The following is a 15,188-nucleotide window of genomic DNA, read 5'->3' on the forward strand; positions in this document are numbered from 1 at the left end:
CCCAAGACCACCGAGTAGTGTGGAGACGAAATCACCTGGAGACAGACCGACTCTCTGTGAACGGCACCAATGGCTATCCCCACTGGAAGGGTCTCATGAGTCACGTGTGGCGGCAGAAGGGGTCTGCCGTCTATCGCCTCAAGAGCCAGTGGGGAACCTCGAGGCTGCAGAGGAATGGAATTGGCGGCAGCGAACACACTATCAATGAACAAACCACCAGCACCAGAGTCCACCAACGCCTGGGTCGTCACCGAGCCCCCGACCCAGGAGAGGACAACAGTGATCAGTGGTTTGTCAACACGGGAAACCGGGGACGAGGAGACTCCACCCAAGATCTGCCCCCGACAGGATCTCAGGTGCGAGCGTTTCCCGGACGGTTCGGACATGCCAACCGAAAATGCCCACCGAGACCACAGTACATGCATCGGCCCTCGCGTCTCCGGAGTACCCTCTCCCCCTCGGACAGGCGAGCAAACCCCAGCTGCATGGGTTCACCCCCAGACAAGTCATCCCCAGGAGGCGTGGGAGGAGAGGGAGGCACGGGTGGGACAGCAAACGTAGGCGCCAATCTGTTAGAAGACCTCCGCAGGCTCTCCTTAAAGGAAGGTCTCTCCCTGAGTCTGGTGTCAATCAAAATCAGGAAAGAAATAAGAGACTCGAGCTCCACTGGTAGGTCCTTAGCTGCAACCTCATCCTTCAAGGCATCCGAGAGACCATGAGAGAAAGCAGCGACCAGAGCCTCATTATTCCAGCCCACCTCTGCTGCCAGGGTACGAAACTCAATGGCGTATTCAGCTACGGATCGTGAACCCTGTCTGATGGACATAAGGAGCTTCGCAGCAGAGGCAGCACGAGCCGGCACATCGAATACCTTCCGAAGAGAAGCAACAAAACCGGAAAACTCGGCAACCACCGGATTGTTGTTCTCCCATAAAGGGCTGGCCCAGGCCAAGGCCTTGTCCGAGAGCAGCGAGATCAAGAAGCCCACCTTTGATCTCTCAGTAGGAAAGGCATGTGGCAGCAACTCGAAATAAATGCCCACCTGGTTAAGGAAACCTCGGCACTGAGTTGGCTCTCCCCCAAAGCGCTGTGGAAGGGGGGCAGAACCGGTCATATCCCGAGACACCGCAGGCGCAGCAACAGGTGACGGGGTAGACTCTGGCGCAACAACCAGAGCGGCAGTAGGAGCGGGCCCAGGAGCGACAACCGACCCATCGGCAACGGAAGCGAAATGAGCCGTGCGTTCAAGCAGGGTTTGCAACGCCACAGCGAACCGACCCAACAGGTGATCCTGCTGATCAAGTCTGGCAACCAGCGTAGGTAGCGAGGATGGCCCTGTACCGTCAGAATTCATGGCTTGGTCCTAATGTCATGGAACCATGAACCAGACGTACAACAAGAGATAAGTGGAAATAAGAAGGCTTTATTGAAAATCAAGCTGTAAGCAAAAGTCCAAACGGATGGCTAAACCGAAGCAGGGTCTTGCGTAGACAGAGGTCAGGAACCAGGAGGGTAGTCAGACGAAGCCTGGATCAGGAACCAGCAGGGTAGTCAGACGAAGCCAGGATCAGGAACCAACGGGGTAGTCAGACGAAGCCAGGATCAGGAACCAGAAGCAGCAGCAGTCTTAGAAGCATGTGAACACAGGAGGACCAAGCAAGGAACTGAAGCCACAGACCTCCTATATATATGAGCTAGGCATCCAGCTCCTCCCAGTGGGAAGGAGAAGCCGCAGGGTGGGAGGCTACAAGAAACCCAGAAACCAAGATGGCCGCCAGCACATGTCAAACGAAGGAGAACAGTAAGAAGGTAAGACCATGACAACTGCTTACAACTCCAGACTCTATCATTGTGCCACTTGGTGGCCTTCTCCTGATGTTGCCAACTCCAGACTCTGTTATTGTGCCATCTGGTGACATTCTCCTGATGCTGCCAACTCCAGACTCTGTCATCGTGCCACTAGTTGGCCTCCTCATACTGCTTCCATCTTCAGTCCCTGTCATCGGCCACTCTGTGGTCTCCTTATGCTGCTTCCATCTCTCCACTATGTCATAGTTCGACTCTGTGGACTTATCATGCTGTTCCTACCCTCCCCACTTTATGACTGGTCTACTATTTTGGCTTTCGGCCTGGCTGACATCATCATTTATTTACAGATCACATCCCTAGGAGGGTCTTCTGGTTTAGGTTTGGGATGTAATGCTCTATGAGCTCTCTCAATTATTATGTCAGGAGCATAGTTTGGGCCCAGGAGTGAGATGCAAAGATGTTTCACTGCTGTTGGAACGTCTCCAGGGGCAACAGTTTCTGGGATCCCTCGTATGCGCAAGTTATTGCGGCGCCCCTTGTTTTCCTGGTCTCCCCCTGTTTTCCTGGTCCTGGTGTTCTAGGACCATAGCCTGGTGGGTCTCAAGTGCCTCCACATGTTTTAGGCAGTGCCGGGTTATGGGGAGAGTCCCTTTCCCTTGCGGCTCATCAGCATCGCTGTCTTCATCGGACCTCTCCTGCGCACTGGCTCTGTGAGACTGTGCAGGTGTCGGGATTCAAACCTGTGACCAGCTACATCCCAGGCGGTAGCCCTGCTTACTAGGCTACCGTCCTCTCTGGACATTCCTCCCTGAAGTCTATTAGTTAACCTCAGTCTTGCCAAGCCTTGCTCATCACACCTGGTACTTCCCTATATAAAACCAGCCCCTTGCACTCCAGTTTGCTGATTATTGAGCTCCTGAGCCTTGATCAAGCTTCTCCTCATCTGCTGCTCTTGCTACTACTGGAAATCCACTACTGACCAGGAATTGACTACCGACTACTCTTCTGCTTGTCCACCGTTGCCATCCGGATTGTGTGACCACGCTTACTGCCGCCTGCCCTGACCCACCGCCTGCCTACCGACTTCGCCTCTGCCAGACTTCCTGCACCTACTACCTGCCTGCGGTCCTTGCCACTGGGCTCCACTCCTACCTCCAGCCAGCTGTCTTCTGACTCAGGTGAGCCCGTAGGACTGTTACAGAATAATCAGCCACACTATGGAGTCCGCAATGGCCACTCTGCGTAAGCAGGTCTCCGAACTTCAAGAATTTGGTACTACATATCAGGAGAAATTTGCCCAGCTCCAAGTCGTAGTCCAAAGCCAACAGAGCGAGATTATTGAACTACAGAGGCAACTCCTGGACGTCCGCGGTGCGGCTGCAGACACCCGCATGCCACTCCCATCAAGATTCGGCGGCGACAGACGCCAGTATCGGGGGTTTCTAAACCAATGCTGCATCTATTTTCAGATGTACCCGGCCCCCTTCACCACCGAGAAAAAGAAAGTGCTATTCATGGTCAATCTCCTGACGGATGAAGCATTAGCATGGGCATCACCATACGTGGAGACTAACAGTCAGCTCCTGAACAACCTAAACAACTTCATCACCGCCAAGTCTTCGACGACCCCAAACGCTGTGCGACAGTCGAGGCGCGACTACATAGTCTGCGGCAAGGGAGACGCTCTGTCGCCGAATACACCGCTGAGTTTCGCCGTTGGGTCACGGACACCACCTGGAACCCAACGGCACAGAGGAGCCAATTCCGGCGAGGCCTGTCTGAATTAATAAAGGACGAACTCGCCAGAGTTGAGGCCCCGGACGATCTGGATGACTTCATTCAGTTATGCATCCGGATAGATCAAAGACTCTCCGAGAGGAAGAAAGAAAGACTCTGGTCCTTGGACCACAGACCCACTTACTCCTTCTCTTCCACCGCCCAGCGCGACCCCCAGTCAGCAACTGAACCTATGCAGGTCGGCGCTCTACGTAGGTCTCTATCCACAGCTGAGAAGGAGAGACGGCTGGCCGAAAACCTCTGCCTCTACTGTGGGGAGCCGGGTCATTTTGCCATCAAATGTCCTCATAAGATCCGAAAGACTATTGCCGTCACGGAACTAAAGGAGCAACCACAGACTCCAACCCCGCCAGCAGCCCCTGAAAATAACAACACGGCGGCTCTTGGATCCCACTTCATCGTCCCCATCCTCATCGACATTGAGGGGCGACAACTCCCCTGTTCAGCGATGTTAGACTCCGGGGCGGGAGGCAACTTCATGGACCTAACCTTCGCCCGTGAAAAGAACATTCCACTGACCATCAAGGCAGCCCCCGTTGACCTGGAAACCGTCGACGGATCCCCACTCTCCTCGGGGCCGGCCACTCACGAGACCACCGAACTACAATTCCTCATAGAACCCGATCACTGCGAAAAGATCCACTTCTCACTGATCGCCTCCCCGAAGTTCCCGGTGATCTTGGGCATCCCATGGTTGGTCACCCAAAACCCCTCGGTGGACTGGGAATCCCGCTGCATACGATTCCCGTCCGAGTTCTGCTCGCTAAATTGCTCCCACAAACCCGTCCTTCCACCCGAAGACACCACCATCTCAAAACTATCCGTCAAGGATCTGCTACCCCCTCAATACCGTGAGTTCCAGGATGTCTGCAACAAGAAAAACGCAGACAAGCTGCCACCACACCGACCCTACGACTGCCCTATAGAACTGTTGCCCGGGCCCGAAATACCCTTTGGCAGTATCTACCCCCTCTCAGAGCCTGAACTCAAGGCTCTGAAAAAGTACCTGGACGAAGACCTGAGGAAGGGGTTCATCCGGCCCTCTACCTCCCCCGCGGGAGCTCCCTTTTTCTTCGTAGAGAAAAAAGACTCCTCCCTGCGTCCCTGCCTAGACTACAGAAAGCTTAACAACATAACTGTAAAAAAACGGTACCCGCTCCCACTGATTTCAGAACTCCTCGAGAGACTCCGGGCAGCGAAGATCTTCACTAAACTCGACCTTCGAGGGGCCTACAACCTCGTCCGAATCCGCCCTGGGGACGAATGGAAGACCGCCTTCCGGACGCGCTATGGTCATTTCGAGTACCTGGTCATGCCTTTCGGACTCTACAATGCTCCCGCCACCTTCCAGCACTTCATTAACGACGTCCTCAGGGACATGTTGGATCTGTTTGTAGTCGTTTACCTGGACGACATCTTGATCTTCTCTGAAGACCTCGAGCAGCACCGTAAACACGTCCGTAGGGTACTGCAGAGACTCCGACAGAACTCTCTCTATATCAAGCTAGAGAAATGCGAGTTTGAGCGAACCACCACTCAGTTCCTCGGATACATCATCTCCCTAGAGGGCCTAAATATGGACCCGAGGAAGGTCCAAGCTGTGTTGAACTGGCCCGTTCCGAGAAACGAGAAGGAGATACAACGATTCATTGGCTTCGCCAATTTCTATCGGAAGTTTATCCGGAACTTCTCCAAGGTCATAGCACCAATCACCCAACTCACCAAGAAGGCAGTCCCCTTCTTCTGGACACCCGAGGCCCAGGAGTCCTTCACCAAGTTGAAACTCCTCTTCACTTCTGCTCCAATCCTAATCCACCCGAACCCCGAGCTGCCATTTACAGCCCAAGTGGATGCATCAGACTCCGCGGTGGGGGCAGTTTTGTCACAACGGACAGGGGAGAGGATGCTATTACACCCGTGCGCATATTTCTCCCGCCAGATGTCCCCCTCCGAGAAGAACTATGACATCGGGAACAAAGAACTACTGGCGATCAAGGATGCCTTCTCTGAGTGGAACTTTCTCATCACCTATCGCCCCGGATCAAAAAACAGCAAGGCTGACGCCCTCTCCAGAATGTTTTCCGAGCCCTCACAGTGAAACAAGGGCTAAAATAACATCCTACCCGAGAGAAGGGTCGTAGGGGCCACCTACTCTAAAGAACTCCTGGGCACAATCAAAGAAGGATACGAAAATGACCCCTTCCTTGCCCACCCCACAGGTAATGTCAGCCTTACGTTTAAGAGCGGTCATTGGTTTCATCAGGACCTACAACTATATGTACCAGAAATCGCACGTCTCGAAGTGCTCAAACTCAACCATGACTCCAAGGTGGCCGGACATTTTGGCACAAGAAAGACCCAGGAGCTTCTCTCCCGCTCCTTCTGGTGGCCAACATACAAGGAGGACATCAAGAGGTACATCTCCTCGTACACGGTCTGTGCCCGCAATAAGACTCCTCGTTCCTCTCCGTGGGTCTGTTACAACCCCTCCCGATTCCCTCCCGCCCCTGGGGCTCGATCTCCATGGACTTTGTGGTAGACCTTCCTCCTTCAAAAGGGATGAACACCATCCTGGTCGTGGTCGACCGTCTCACCAAGATGGCCCATTTCATCCCCTACAAAGGCCTACCCACTGCCAAACAGACAGCCGATCTTATTCTCAGAGAGGTCTTCAGGCTGCATGGGATCCCGGACGATCCCGGCGAATACATTTTTACATCTCTAGTCCCTGCCTTCTCTATGGGGTGCCCTACTGTCACTGACAGTGGGCCCTCATCTCAGCAGCTACGTTTGTTCAGAGAAAAGTTCCGTCCACCAGGACATTTATAGTAAATGGGGAACTCTTTAAAAAAGGTATACCAAAGTATGCACTTTTGTGATTATCTACTTTTTTTTTTTTTTTATGTAAACATTTCTTTACATATCTGAAAAATAATATACATATATATCCATATAAAAAAATAATAATAATAATAATATCGTTGATACAGGAACAAATAAAATAGGATAAACATGGAAAGAGTAGGGAAGGAAGGAGGGAGGAGGGAAAGGAAAGGTAAAGGAAAAAACAGGTAAAGGAAAAATAATGGTTACCAGTCAAAATAACAATTTAGTAAACCTTTTAGAAAATGGTCTATGTACAGACCTCTTGGTATGTTTAACTTAACTCTAACAGATAAACAATTAAACACAGTCCCCTAAGAACAAATTTGTTTTTTCTGGTGTCAGATATGAAGTCCATTTTTCCCATGTGTCCTCAAATCTTTGCACGTTATCTACCTTTTTTAAAGCATATGTTTGACAGATGTGCTTACTTTTCAATATGTTTGTATTAAGGATGAGTGATCTAGATGGGTATTCAGTTTAAACTTCTCAATAAGTTTGGATTTTGTGGTGAGAGAGAGAGTCTAGTACACAGATGTGTGTTTCTCAACTATATATATATATATATATATATATATATACACGTTGTCTAAATGGTACTCTTTATGATTATGGAGAGCCCAAAGTACTCAGTGTATGCAGTATTGCAGGCCAGACAATACCCCTACTACATGTGTGCAGTATTTTTGAGCAGGTGATGCCCCTCTGAGTTTCTTGGAAATATATTTAAATTAGCTTTCCTAAACCTTTCTGACGTCTGCAGATGTTGGACGTGATAATTTGCATACGCTTTACCCAGGAATCCAGAGGAGCATTGCCCAGCCTACAATAGGTGTCATGTATATCAACTGATATAACTTGGGTTGAACGGTTGGTCGTTTGGTACGATGCTCAAAGGTAATGGAAGTAATGTAGTAAAAAGTAAACCACGGCACTCGTATTTGTAGTTTTGAAAATTTATATTTTCATTTAATTTATCATTTCATTTTTATCAGCATCCAAGGATAATATATGCAAAACAGGCCAACGTTTCGGTCCTAACACTGGACCTTGTTCACGGCCTTAGTTATATGTAGCATGTTGCCTCTAGCGCATCCCAGAGGCAACATGCTACATATAACTAAGGCCGTGAACAAGGTCCCGTGTTAGGACTGAAACGTTGGCCAGTTTTGCATATATTATCCCTGGATGCTGATAAAAATGAAATGATAAATTAAATGAAAATATACATTTTCAAAACTACAAATACGAGTGCCGTGGTTTACTTTTTACTATGTATATCAACTGTTCTCCATAATAGAAATATTACCCACTCAGAGTTCCCCCCTAAGCCTTCTGATTAAGGGCTTTTGTTATTAAAATAATTAGTTTCAGATGTGAGGCTGGCTTCGCTATTTTCTTAGCTTTGCTATATAAGCCTGTTTAAAATGCAGGAAAACATTTCTGCCAATCCACTGTGTCAAAATAAAGCAGTGCTCATTGTTGCTGTGTTAACCTTACTGTTTTCCTACTTGCTGTGCAGGAGCAATTAAATATAATTACAGCTCTCTGCTGTTTTCTATTCACCAGAGGGTATGTCATCAGTATATCAAAGACAGACAACACCTTCAGCAGCTTAATTTTACTATTTTGGATCAACTTCAAAGTTACCACCTAAATAGCCTTCATCTGAAATTGAGACGAGAGAATTACATCATCCTACAAAGCTTATACATCTCTCAATAAAACATGCAAGATAGTTCTCTTTTTTCCCCCCCTTAAGTCAGAGGAAAGTGACTTTCTACTCCCATGCATCAAAATCGTGCAGCATGCCACACAAAAGACATGCACTAGGCTGTGGTCTATCACGGGCCATCTCCATAAAAAAGGGCCCCCAGTAACCATTCCTGGTCCCTCCGGGCCTGGAGCCTTCTGCGAGGGACCAGGACAAGTGGCTAACTCTCAGCCAAAGCCGAGGATAAACTGGACAATGTTCTGGCTTCAACGTGGCTGCCATCCCAGGTGTTGGCACGGAGCCGCTGTCAAGGTCTGGTCTCTCCACGGAGGGAAAGACCAAGAGAGGTATGGCCATCTAGTTATTTACCTCCCTGCAAGACCAGACTTAGACAGTGGCTCCATCCCAACACCAGGGGTGGCAGCCAGGTGGAAGCCAAAGCATTGACTGGCATATCCTCAAGTGTACCTTTCTATGCATTTTTTTTTCCAGGACAGAAATTCTTGGTATGCCATGCTATTCTGTCCTGTAAAAGTAATGTACAGAGGTGTAAACAATGATAAAGGGAGTAAACAATATGCACTTTTGAACTATGTTTGTCCAATTATAGTCTATATATTCTATATAGTCTTTTTCTGTTTACAAAGGTATCTGCTAAGTGTACAACTAATATGAGATGTGACAGCCCCTAAGCACACACCAGAGTAGAATTTATTTGCAAGCCTGACAGATGAGGACAACACATGGATTAATATTATTATTATTATTTTTTTTTTTTCATTTGAATTCTCATTTCTATATCTGAATAAAACCACATTCAATCTAAATCTAATAACATTTTCTGAATATATTTCTATTGCACGGCTTAAATCCACGCTTTAAAGAATGTTTAATCCTCTAATTTTGTCATAACATCATAGCAAGGCACAATACAAAGGTGCACATTTCAGGAGATCATTATACAACAAGCATTTTATAGTCTTTTCAATAGGCTTTTATTACAATTGCAATTTCAATTACAATTAATTGCTACAAAATGTCCAACAATGTTGTTGTTACATATGTAACAATGTTGATTAATTTTTAGATCAGGCTAAAAATATGGGAAACATAGTTTCCAAGGCAACTGTTAGGCGCCTTTAGAAAATCCTACCGACAAAGCAGATGCTGCGCAAAGCGCAGCAAGTTATCTACAGTATGTATCAAGTGATCCAAATTTCCCAACAAAAGTTTGTATACTATTTCACAATTATTCAATGAATATGCTTCATACAGTAGTCATAAAACCAGAAAACGTATTTAAATAGGATTTACCCTTTTAAAAATCACTTCTATCAAGTTGCTATAAATGCATTCAACCATTTTGTTTCTAGGACAGCTGGTTTGACACCCAAAATGACTGCCAGTTCAGCTGCATCCTGTCACTTAGATTCCTGTCTGTCACTCTTATTCATGGAAAGTTTCACATACAGTATTGGAACTTTATCCAAGCAAATAAGAAAGAGCTGCAATAAAAGGCACAGCCAATGGATGAAGGTTGCATTAATCAAAGGCTTCCAAGGCAATTTATGCAGTTTTCTTAAAAGATGTTAAAATAGCAGCTGCTTTCAAAAGGGATACAAACTAATTTGTAACAATCATACCACTCAGAATATGGTTAGTAAAGAAGAAAGGTAAGGAAATACACATCTGTGTGCCACTGTATGAAACCTATAGTAGCATACATGTAACAACAGTGGTAGTATACGCTATATTGGACTTCACTTATAGCAGTCACCTTTCCCAAGTTCTCACAATGGCTCTTGATACTTATATACCTATAGGACTTACAGTAGGGTTGAATTGCTCAATAATTGGACAGTCAAAAAAACAATATAAATGATGCACAAATCAAAACTGGCAGAAAACAAGACACTAAAATAAACTCACTGGTGGACGACAAGAAATGAATACTGAGGGTAGTCATAAGGAGAAGGTATCATAATAGACTGTATGGCGCACAGGTCGATAGCAGATGAATGACAGTGTACAGAAACAGAGCAAAACTGAACTGACCCTTTCTCAATGTAATTCATCAGATCAGCCTGGACAATACAACAGCACAACAACAAACACATTTCTTTTCTTTTAAAAATCTTTTTATTGATTTATAACATGTAAAAGAATTACAGACAATGGTATGCATATCAGTGATGTACAAGGCTTCAACATTGTATAAAGGTAAAGACAGAGATCTTGTGTATAAGGTACTACATTACATTACAACAAACACATTTCAAACAGTGTAAGAAACACCAAGGAATTACAAATCCTAGAATACATAGAAAAAACACTAAAGTTGAACAAGATACAAGCTAAGAATAGCAGATCCCAGAATACAGAAACAAGTAGATAAAACCTGAAAGGTCACACACCTAGCATATACTATACCTGACAACCGGAATGGACTAAAGACTGGGTATATAAAGGTTCAAAAATCATTAACTCCACCCTAATCAACCAGGCAAAGATAGGTAAGCAATGTTGCATACATATGCCCAAAAGTATATAAGGACCCTTTCCATAAACAAAGCCTGAATCAATGAAAGTTCTGATCCAATTGATTAAATTATATAGCTTTATTGTGCAGATTAAAAATACATAACAATTGAATCCATGATGCATAGCAGCTACAAAAACAAAGGAATATCCTCACTTTTCTCACTCCACTAAATGGCATGCACTGAAGTAGTGCTGTGCAGAGGTATAAGGATGCAGCACAACATCAGACACATGCACACCTGACACCACAACTATAATGCCACGGCCGTGTTTGGCATGATGCAGCGCACAGTGTTTTATCTATCATAGGATGGATTCAATTTGTGTATCTACATCATCCTATCATGGCTGTCAGGACTGCTACTTCAAGTTTATGAACTTTGATCATTCCAGATGCCTACATTAATATATATATATATATATATATATATATATATATATACATACATACAGTACAGACCAAAAGTTTGGACACACCTCATTCAAAGAGTTTTCTTTATTTTCATGACTATGAAAATTGTAGATTCACACTGAAGGCATCAAAACTATGAATTAACACATGTGGAATTATATACATAACAAAAAAGTGTGAAACAACAGAAAATATGTCATATTCTAGGTTCTTTAAAGTAGCCACCTTTTTGCTTTGATTACTGCTTTGCACACTCTTGGCATTCTCTTGATGAGCTTCAAGAGGTAGTCACCTGAAATGGTTTTCACTTCACAGGTGTGCCCTATCAGGTTTAATAAGTGGGATTTCTTGCCTTATAAATGGGGTTGGGACCATCAGTTGCATTGTGGAGAAGTCAGGTGGATACACAGCTGATAGTCCTACTGAATAGACTGTTAAAATTTGTATTATGGCAAGAAAAAAGCAGCTAAGTAAATAAAAACGAGTGGCCATCATTACTTTAAGAAATTAAGGTCAGTCAGTCCGAAAAATTGGGAAAACTTTGAAAATTTGTCCCCAAGGGCAGTCACAAAAACCATCAAGCGCTACAAAGAAACTGGCTCACATGCGAACCGCCCCAGGAAAGGAAGACCAAGAGTCACCTCTGCTGCGGAGGATAAGTTCATCCGAGTCACCAGCCTCAGAAATCGCAGGTTGACAGCAGTTCAGATTAGAGACCAGGTCAATGCCACACAGAGTTCTAGCAGCAGACACATCTCTAGAACAACTGTTAAGAGGAGACTGTGTGAATCAGGCCTTCATGGTAGAATATCTGCTAGGAAACCACTGCTAAGGACAGGCAACAAGCAGAAGAGACTTGTTTGGGCTAAAGAACACAAGGAATTGACATTAGACCAGTGGAAATCTGTGCTTTGGTCGGATGAGTCCAAATTTGAGATCTTTGGTTCCAACCACCGTGTCTTTGTGCGACGCAGAAAAGGTGAACAGATGGACTCTACATGCATGGATGAGGAGGTGTGATGGTGTGGGGGTGCTTTGCTGGTGACACTGTTGGGGATTTATTCAAAATGAAAGGCATACTGAACCAGCATGGCTACCACAGCATCTTGCAGCGGCATGCTATTCCATCCGGTTTGCGTTTAGTTGGACCATCATTTATTTTTCAACAGGACAATGACCCCAAACACACCTCCAGGCTGTGTAAGGGCTATTTGACCATGAAGGAGAGTGATGGGGTGCTGCGCCAGATGACCTGGCCTCCACAGTCACCGGACCGTAACCCAATCGAGATGGTTTGGGGTGAGCTGGACCGCAGAGTGAAGTCAAAAGGGCCAACAAGTGCTAAGCATCTCTGGGAACTCCTTCAAGACTGTTGGAAGACCATTTCAGGTGACTACCTCTTAAAGCTCATCAAGAGAATGCCAGGAGTGTGCAAAGCAGTAATCAAAGCAAAAGGTGGCTATTTTGAAGAACCTAGAATATGACATATTTTCAGTTGTTTCACACTTTTTTGTTATGTATATAATTCCACATGTGTTAATTCATAGTTTTGATGCCTTCAGTGAGAATCTTCAATTTTCATAGTCATGAAAATAAAGAAAACTCTTTGAATGAGAAGGTGTGTCCAAACTTTTGGTCTGTACTGTATATATATATATATATATATATCTATGTCTCGTGCCGGGGGTCTAAGGCAGACCATCGGGACGTCATACAGTCATATGAGCAGGTCACAGGCAAACAGAACAGAGATGACAGAAAAGCAGGTAAACAGAAGTGGTAATGAAACCACAGAACCAAGTGCATCGGCAGACCACAGAAAAAATGGGAGGGCGGAGCCAGTGAGCCTTGTACTTCACAGAGCCCTTGATGGTGGGGATGATTGGGGCGAGGGCTTACTGGTCGCAACTCCAGGAAGGTCCCGGTACACTTGGTCCCTATGTTCCAGAAACAGGCTGGTGGAACCTCCAGTGTAACAGACAACAGAACCAGAGGAACATAGAGGTTAGTGATTCCCCCTCTGGGTTAGCCAGGAACCCCCTTCCGAAGGGAGACTTAAACAGAACAAACAGGCAGAAACAGATAACGGTCGCAGTAACGCACTGCTAGGCGCACAGATGCAGATACGCTCTGCTAGGCGAAAACATGGAACAGAACAGGAACAAATAACATCATACAGAGCAGGAACAGATCAGAACAGGACATATCAAATAAACCAGAACAGAGCAGGTATAGATGAACAGAGACTAACAATGGAAAACCAGGCGACAACACGCTGTAAACCCCCAGGAACAGAAGTGAGGTGCAACCTAGAGGCAGCAGACAGGACTCAGGACAGACTGACAAAGACTGACCAAGACAAAAATTAAAAAAAACAGAACCACAGCTCACAGGACTATATAGATGGATAACGGGGCACCTAGGAAGACACACGCAGGCACAGAAGACAGGGTAAGTAACCCCAACAGAACTGCAGCTCAGACAGACGGGAACAGAAAAGGACATTGCCCTTGGCAACCAACATACACAGAAGCAAAACTACAGATACATTCAAAGGGGTACACACATACACAGGCAGGTTCACACTAGATACCGCAGCCAGCACGCAGCCCCTAACAACCAGATTGCACAGGAGGCAACCTGCAGCCAGTATGCTAGGGAGCCTGCAGCCAGCCTGCACGGCAACACACGTCATGGTGAACCGCACCGTGACAATATATATTTATATAAATTTATATATATAAAAATAAAAAAATGGTAGCACCAATCAAAAAAAGGATAGGAGGGTGCTAGCTCAAAGGGAAAAGCTTACCCAAAATGTATAATAGAAAAATGAGCAGCACTCCAAAGTTGCATTAAAAACGTGATGTTTTTATTCACCCATAGGTGAATAAAAACATCACTTTTTTACTGCAACTTTGGAGTGCTGCTCTATTTTTCTAATATATATATATATATATATATATATATATATATATATATATATATATAATTTCAAGCAGAGCCCTTGTAGCACACAGTGGATTTGATGCTGGAGTAGGGTTCCCACCCCTGACATTAGTAGATACAAAAACTCCAGCCAAGAAAATTGTATAAGGTGCAATTTTTGTTTTTATTTTGTACACAATGGTAGTTGCTACGGCGAGGTCAATGACGTTTCGGCACATCTGTGCCTTCATCAGACTGTAGCAAAAGAGAATAAGATAAGCATACAGTAAATATATCTGGTATTTACAATCAATATCCATGATAGCGACCGTATTTTTATGCATATGCGTATTTTCGTAGGTTTACAAACGCATCAACTTAAAGGTAAAACTCTGGAAGTGGAAATGCTATATCAGCATAACAACATTCAGAGAAAAGACATAGAGTTTCAATTGCTGAAGTTCAAGCCTGGAGAGGGCTGTATTGGGAGAGGACACAGTCAGTAGTAGTCATCTTCTATTCAAGTGGGTATATCTGTAACCAGTTAAATCAAAAATAGCAGGGTAGCTGTTTGATATCAGTTAACAATTCTAGTCTATAGGACACTAGAGTAGCAGGTTTAAAAAAAAATATATAGCAATAGTCAGTAGTAATAAGAGGGGATATGGTGGTCCAGATTCTCAGGACTAACTTACCTAGTGCCGCTTGAGGTACCAACGATACACAGGTGTGGACGTAGAATGCAGGTAAACATGCGGTTATACCGCTAAGAAGAGAAAGGCGTCATGTCTGGGGTCAATAGCGTGGGGGTATAAGTACCCACACGCCATTCCGGCATTGCAAGCGCTTCCCGAACCGGAAGTGCGTCATTTGGAACGCACGTTGCTGACGTCCTGCGTTCCACCGACCGGAAGTGTCTCGGTGGAGCGCAGGACAGGCCCACAGATACATAGCGATAGATGGAAATGGATAGAATGGATAGAATAGAGTGTTATGTGTTGTGATAAGTGTTGTAGATAGTGAAAAAGGAATATTATGTAGAGTTTGCCTAAGTTTGATGGAGGGATTAGTGTAGTACTATGAGGTGGAACGCAAATTTGCGTT

The sequence above is a fragment of the Bufo gargarizans genome, chromosome 2 (assembly GCF_014858855.1).
Source record: "Bufo gargarizans isolate SCDJY-AF-19 chromosome 2, ASM1485885v1, whole genome shotgun sequence".
Taxonomy (NCBI): domain Eukaryota; kingdom Metazoa; phylum Chordata; class Amphibia; order Anura; family Bufonidae; genus Bufo; species Bufo gargarizans.